This window comes from Euprymna scolopes, chromosome 16, assembly GCF_053919585.1.
Source record: "Euprymna scolopes isolate OS-2025 chromosome 16, ASM5391958v1, whole genome shotgun sequence".
Classification (NCBI taxonomy): domain Eukaryota; kingdom Metazoa; phylum Mollusca; class Cephalopoda; order Sepiida; family Sepiolidae; genus Euprymna; species Euprymna scolopes.
The window spans coordinates 104,035,110-104,042,789 of NC_136497.1; positions in this window are offsets into that span (position 1 = coordinate 104,035,110).

The following is a 7,680-nucleotide window of genomic DNA, read 5'->3' on the forward strand; positions in this document are numbered from 1 at the left end:
TCAATTATCAATATTTTACTTGTTTTTTTTTCAATTATCAATATTTTACTTGTTTTTTTTTTCAATTATCAATATTTTACTTGTTTTTTTTTCAATTATCAATATTTTACTTGTTTTTTTTCCATTATCAATAGTTTACTTGTTTTTTTTTTTCAATTATCAATATTTTACTTGTTTTTTTTTTAATTATCAATATTTCACTTTTTTTTTATTATCAATATTTTACTTGTTTTTTTTTCAATCATCAATATTTTACTTGTTTTTTTTCAATTATCAATATTTTACTTGTTTTTTTTTCAATTATCAATATTTTACTTGTTTTTTTTTTCAATTATCAATATTTTACTTGTTTTTTTTTTCAATTATCAATATTTTACTTGTTTTTTTTTCAATTATCAATATTTTACTTGTTTTTTTTATTCAATTATCAATATTTTACTTGGTTTTTTTTTCAATTATCAATATTTTACTTGTTTTTTTCAATTATCAATATTTTACTAGTTTTCTTTTCAATTATCAATATTTTACTTGTTTTTTTTCAATTATCAATATTTTACTTGTTTTTTTTCCATTATCAATAGTTTACTTGTTTTTTTTTCAATTATCAATATTTTACTTGTTTTTTTTTTCAATTATCAATATTTTACTTTTTTTTTTATTATCAATATTTTACTTGTTTTTTTTTCAATCATCAATATTTTACTTGTTTTTTTTTTCAATTATCAATATTTTACTTGTTTTTTTTCAATTATCAATATTTTACTTGTTTTTTTTTCAATTATCAATATTTTACTTGTTTTTTTTTCAATTATCAATATTTTACTTGTTTTTTTTTCAATTATCAATATTTTACTTGTTTTTTTTTCAATTATCAATATTTTACTTGTTTTTTTTTTCAATAATCAATATTTTACTTGTTTTTTTTTTCAATTGTCAATATTTTACTTGTTTTTTTTTCAATTATCAATATTTTACTTGTTTTTTTTTTCAATTATCAATATTTTACTTGTTTTTTTTTTCAATTATCAATATTTTACTTTTTTTTTTTCAATTATCAATATTTACTTGTTTTTTTTTTTCAATTAAAAATATTTTACTTGTTTTTTTATTCAATTATCAATATTTTACTTGTTTGTTTTTTCAATTATCAATATTTTACTTGTTTTTTTTTTCAATTATCAATATTTTACTTGTTTTTTTTTTCAATTATCAATATTTTACTTGTTTTGTTTTTCAATTATCCATATTTCACTTTTTTTTTTTAATTATCCATATTTTATTTTATTTTTTTCAATTATCAATATTTTACTTGTTTTTTTTTCAATTATCAATATTTTACTTGTTTTTTTTTCAATTATCAATATTTTACTTGTTTTTTTTTCAATTATCAATATTTTACTTGTTTTTTTTTCAATTATCAATATTTTACTTGTTTTTTTTTCAATTATCAATATTTTACTTGTTTTTTTTTCAATAATCAATATTTTACTTGTTTTTTTTCAATTATCAATATTTTACTTGTTTTTTTTTTCAATTATCAATATTTTACTTGTTTTTTTTCAATTATCAATATTTTACTTGTTTTTTTTTTTAATTATCAATATTTTACTTTTTTTTTATTATCAATATTTTACTTGTTTTTTTTTCAATCATCAATATTTTACTTGTTTTTTTTTCAATTATCAATATTTTACTTGTTTTTTTTTCAATAATCAATATTTTACTTGTTTTTTTTCAATTATCAATATTTTACTTGTTTTTTTTTCAATTATCAATATTTTACTTGTTTTTTTTTCAATTATCAATATTTTACTTGTTTTTTTTTTTCAATTATCAATATTTTACTTGTTTTTTTTTCAATTATCAATATTTTACTTGTTTTTTTTTCAATTATCAATATTTTACTTGTTTTTTTTTCAATAATCAATATTTTACTTGTTTTTTTTTCAATTATCAATATTTTACTTGTTTTTTTTTCAATTATCAATATTTTACTTGTTTTTTTTTAATTATCAATATTTTACTTGTTTTTTTTTCAATTATCAATATTTTACTTGTTTTTTTTTCAATTATCACTATTTTACTTGTTTTTTTTTCAATTATCAATATTTTACTTGTTTTGTTTCACTTATCAATATTTTACTTGTTTTTTTTTCAATTATCAATATTTTACTTGTTTTTTTTTCAATTATCAATATTTCCCTTGTTTTTTTTAATTATCAATATTTTACTTGTTTTTTTTTACTTATCAATATTTTACTTGTGTTTTTTTCAATTATCAATATTTTACTTGTTTTTTTTTCAATTATCAATATTTTACTTGTTTTTTTTTAATTATCAATATTTTACTTTTTTTTTGTTCAATATTTTACTTGTTTTTTTTCAATAATCAATATTTTACTTGTTTTTTTTTCAATTATCAATATTTTACTTGTTTTTTTTCAATTATCAATATTTTACTCGTTTTTTTTTTCAATTATCAATATTTTACTTGTTTTTTTTTCAATTGTCAATATTTTACTTGTTTTTTTTTCAATTATCAATATTTTACTTGTTTTGTTTCACTTATCAATATTTTACTTGTTTTTTTTTAAATTATCAATATTTTACTTGTTTTTTTTTCAATTATCAATATTTTACTTGTTTTTTTTCAATTATCAATATTTTACTTGTTTTTATTTCACTTATCAATATTTTACTTGTTTTTTTTTCAATTATCAATATTTTACTTGCTTTTTTTTCAATTATCAATATTTTACTTGTTTTTTTTCAATTATCAATATTTTACTTGTTTTTATTTCAATTATCAATATTTTACTTGTTTTTTTTTCAATTATCAATATTTTACTTGTTTTTTTTAATTATCAATATTTTACTTGTTTTTTTTCAATTATCAATATTTTACTTGTTTTTTTTTTAATTATCAATATTGTACTTGTTTTTTTTTCAATTATCAATATTTTACTTGTTTTTTTTTCAATTATCAATATTTTACTTGTTTTTTTTTCAATTATCAATATTTTACTTGTTTTTTTTTCAATTATCAATATTTTACTTGTTGTTTTTTTTAAATTATCAATATTTTACTTGTTTTTTTTTCAATTATCAATATTTTACTTGTTTTTTTTTCAATTATCAATATTTCCCTTGTTTTTTTTTCAAGTATCAATATTTTACTTTTTTTTTTTCAATTATCAATATTTTACTTGTTTTTTTGTTTAAATCCTAATATTTTACTTTTTTTTCAATTATCAATATTTTACTTGTTTTTTTTTCAATTATCAATATTTTACTTGTTTTTTTTTTTCAATTATCAATATTTTACTTGTTTTTTTTTCAATTATCAATATTTTACTTGTTTTTTTTTCAATTATCAATATTTTACTTGTTTTTTTTTCAATTATCAATATTTTACTTGTTTTTTTTTCAATTATCAATATTTTACTTGTTTTTTTTTCAATAATCAATATTTTACTTGTTTTTTTTCAATTATCAATATTTTACTTGTTTTTTTTTCAATTATCAATATTTTACTTGTTTTTTTTTAATTATCAATATTTTACTTGTTTTTTTTTCAATTATCAATATTTTACTTGTTTTTTTTTCAATTATCACTATTTTACTTGTTTTTTTTTCAATTATCAATATTTTACTTGTTTTGTTTCACTTATCAATATTTTACTTGTTTTTTTTTCAATTATCAATATTTTACTTGTTTTGTTTCACTTATCAATATTTTACTTGTTTTTTTTTCAATTATCAATATTTTACTTGTTTTTTTTAAATTATCAATATTTTACTTGTTTTTTTTTCAATTATCAATATTTTACTTGTTTTTTTTCAATTATCAATATTTTACTTGTTTTTTTTTCAATTGTCAATATTTTACTTGTTTTTTTTTCAATTATCAATATTTTACTTGTTTTTTTTTTTAATTATCAATATTTTACTTGTTTTTTTTTCAATTATCAATATTTTACTTGTTTTTTTTTCAATTATCAATATTTACTTGTGTTTATTTTCAATTATCAATATTTTACTTGTTTTTTTATGCAATTATCAATATTTTACTTGTTTGTTTTTTCAATTATCAATATTTTACTTGTTTGTTTTTTCAATTATCAATATTTTACTTGTTTTTTTTTCAATTATCAATATTTTACTTGTTTTTTTTTCAATTATCAATATTTAACTTGTTTTTTTTTCAATTATCAATATTTTACTTGTTTTTTTTCAATTATCAATATTTTACTTGTTTTTTTTCAATTATCAACATTTTACTTGTTTTTTTTTTCAATTATCAATATTTTACTTGTTTTTATTTCAATTATCAATATTTTACTTGTTTTTTTTCAATTATCAATATTTTACTTGTTTTTTTTTCAATTATCAATATTTTACTTGTTTTTATTTCACTTATCAATATTTTACTTGTTTTTTTTTCAATTATCAATATTTTACTTGCTTTTTTTTCAATTATCAATATTTTACTTGTTTTTTTTCAATTATCAATATTTTACTTGTTTTTATTTCAATTATCAATATTTTACTTGTTTTTTTTTCAATTATCAATATTTTACTTGTTTTTTTTAATTATCAATATTTTACTTGTTTTTTTTCAATTATCAATATTTTACTTGTTTTTTTTTTAATTATCAATATTGTACTTGTTTTTTTTTCAATTATCAATATTTTACTTGTTTTTTTTTCAATTATCAATATTTTACTTGTTTTTTTTTCAATTATCAATATTTTACTTGTTTTTTTTTCAATTATCAATATTTTACTTGTTGTTTTTTTTAAATTATCAATATTTTACTTGTTTTTTTTTCAATTATCAATATTTTACTTGTTTTTTTTTCAATTATCAATATTTCCCTTGTTTTTTTTTCAATTATCAATATTTTACTTGTTTTTTTTGTTTAAATCCTAATATTTTACTTTTTTTTTTCAATTATCAATATTTTACTTGTTTTTTTTTCAATTATCAATATTTTACTTGTTTTTTTTTTTCAATTATCAATATTTTACTTGGTTTTTTTTCAATTATCAATATTTTACTTGTTTTTTTTTCAATTATCAATATTTTACTTGTTTTTTTTTCAATTATCAATATTTTACTTGTTTTTTTTTCAATTATCAATATTTTACTTGTTTTTTTTTCAATAATCAATATTTTACTTGTTTTTTTTCAATTATCAATATTTTACTTGTTTTTTTTTCAATTATCAATATTTTACTTGTTTTTTTTTAATTATCAATATTTTACTTGTTTTTTTTTCAATTATCAATATTTTACTTGTTTTTTTTTCAATTATCAATATTCTACTTTTGTGTTTTTATTTATCAATATTTTACTTGTTTTTTTTTCAATTATCAATATTTTACTTGTTTTTTTTTCAATTATCAATATTTTACTTGTTTTTTTTAAATTATCAATACTTTACTTGTTTTTTTTTCAATTATCAATATTTTACTTGTTTTTTTTCAATTATCAATATTTTACTTGTTTTTTTTCAATTATCAATATTTTACTTGTTTTTTTTTCACTTATCAATATTTTACTTGTTTTTTTTTCAATTATCAATATTTTACTTGTTTTTTTTTCAATTATCAATATTTTACTTGTTTTTTTTCAATTATCAATATTTTACTTGTTTTTTTTCAATTATCAATATTTTACTTGTTTTTTTTTCAATTATCAATATTTTACTTGTTTTTTTTCAATTATCAATATTTTACTCGTTTTTTTTTTCAATTATCAATATTTTACTTTTTTTTTGTTCAATTATCAATATTTCACTTGTTTTTTTTTCAATTATCAATATTTTACTTGTTTTTTTTTCAATTATCAATATTTTACTTGTTTTTTTTTCAATTATCAATATTTTACTTGTTTTCTTTTCAATTATCAATATTTTACTTGTTTTTTTTTCAATTATCAATATTTTACTTGTTTTTTTTTCAATTATCAATATTTTACTTGTTTTTTTTTTCAATTGTCAATATTTTACTTGTTTTTTTTTCAATTATCAATATTTTACTTGTTTTTTTTTTCAATTATCAATATTTACTTGTTTTTTTTTTCAATTAACAATATTTTACTCGTTTTTTTATTCAATTATCAATATTTTACTTGTTTGTTTTTTCAATTATCAATATTTTACTTGTTTTTTTTTTCAATTATCAATATTTTACTTGTTTTTTTTTTCAATTATCAATATTTTACTTGTTTTGTTTTTCAATTATCGATATTTCACTTTTTTTTTTTTAATTATCCATATTTTATTTATTTTTTTTCAATTATCAATATTTTACTTGTTTTTTTTTCAATTATCAATATTTTACTTGTTTTTTTTTCAATTATCAATATTTAACTTGTTTTTTTTTCAATTATCAATATTTTACTTGTTTTTTTTCAATTATCAATATTTTACTTGTTTTTTTTCAATTATCAATATTTTATTTGTTTTTTTTCAATTATCAACATTTTACTTGTTTTTTTTTTCAATTATCAATATTTTACTTGTTTTTATTTCAATTATCAATATTTTACTTGTTTTTTTTTCAATTATCAATATATTACTTGTTTTTATTTCACTTATCAATATTTTACTTGTTTTTTTTTCAATTATCAATATTTTACTTGTTTTTTTTCAATTATCAATATTTTACTTGTTTTTTTTATTCAATTATCAATATTTTACTTGGTTTTTTTTTCAATTATCAATATTTTACTTGTTTTTTTCAATTATCAATATTTTACTAGTTTTCTTTTCAATTATCAATATTTTACTTGTTTTTTTTCAATTATCAATATTTTACTTGTTTTTTTTCCATTATCAATAGTTTACTTGTTTTTTTTTTCAATTATCAATATTTTACTTGTTTTTTTTTTCAATTATCAATATTTTACTTTTTTTTTATTATCAATATTTTACTTGTTTTTTTTTCAATCATCAATATTTTACTTGTTTTTTTTTCAATTATCAATATTTTACTTGTTTTTTTTTCAATTATCAATATTTTACTTGTTTTTTTTTCAATTATCAATATTTTACTTGTTTTTTTTTTCAATTATCAATATTTTACTTGTTTTTTTTCAATTATCAATATTTTACTTGTTTTTTTTTCAATTATCAATATTTTACTTGTTTTTTTTCAATAATCAATATTTTACTTGTTTTTTTTCAATTATCAATATTTTACTTGTTTTTTTTTTCAATTATCAATATTTTACTTGTTTTTTTTTCAATTATCAATATTTTACTTGTTTTTTTTTCAATTATCAATATTTTACTTGTTTTTTTTTCAATTATCAATATTTTACTTGTTTTTTTTTCAATTATCAATATTTTACTTGTTTTTTTTTCAATTATCAATATTTTACTTGTTTTTTTTCCATTATCAATAGTTTACTTGTTTTTTTTTTCAATTATCAATATTTTACTTGTTTTTTTTTTAATTATCAATATTTTACTTTTTTTTTATTATCAATATTTTACTTGTTTTTTTTTCAATCATCAATATTTTACTTGTTTTTTTTTCAATTATCAATATTTTACTTGTTTTTTTTTTCAATTATCAATATTTTACTTGTTTTTTTTTTCAATTATCAATATTTTACTTGTTTTTTTTTCAATTATCAATATTTTACTTGTTTTTTTTTCAATTATCAAT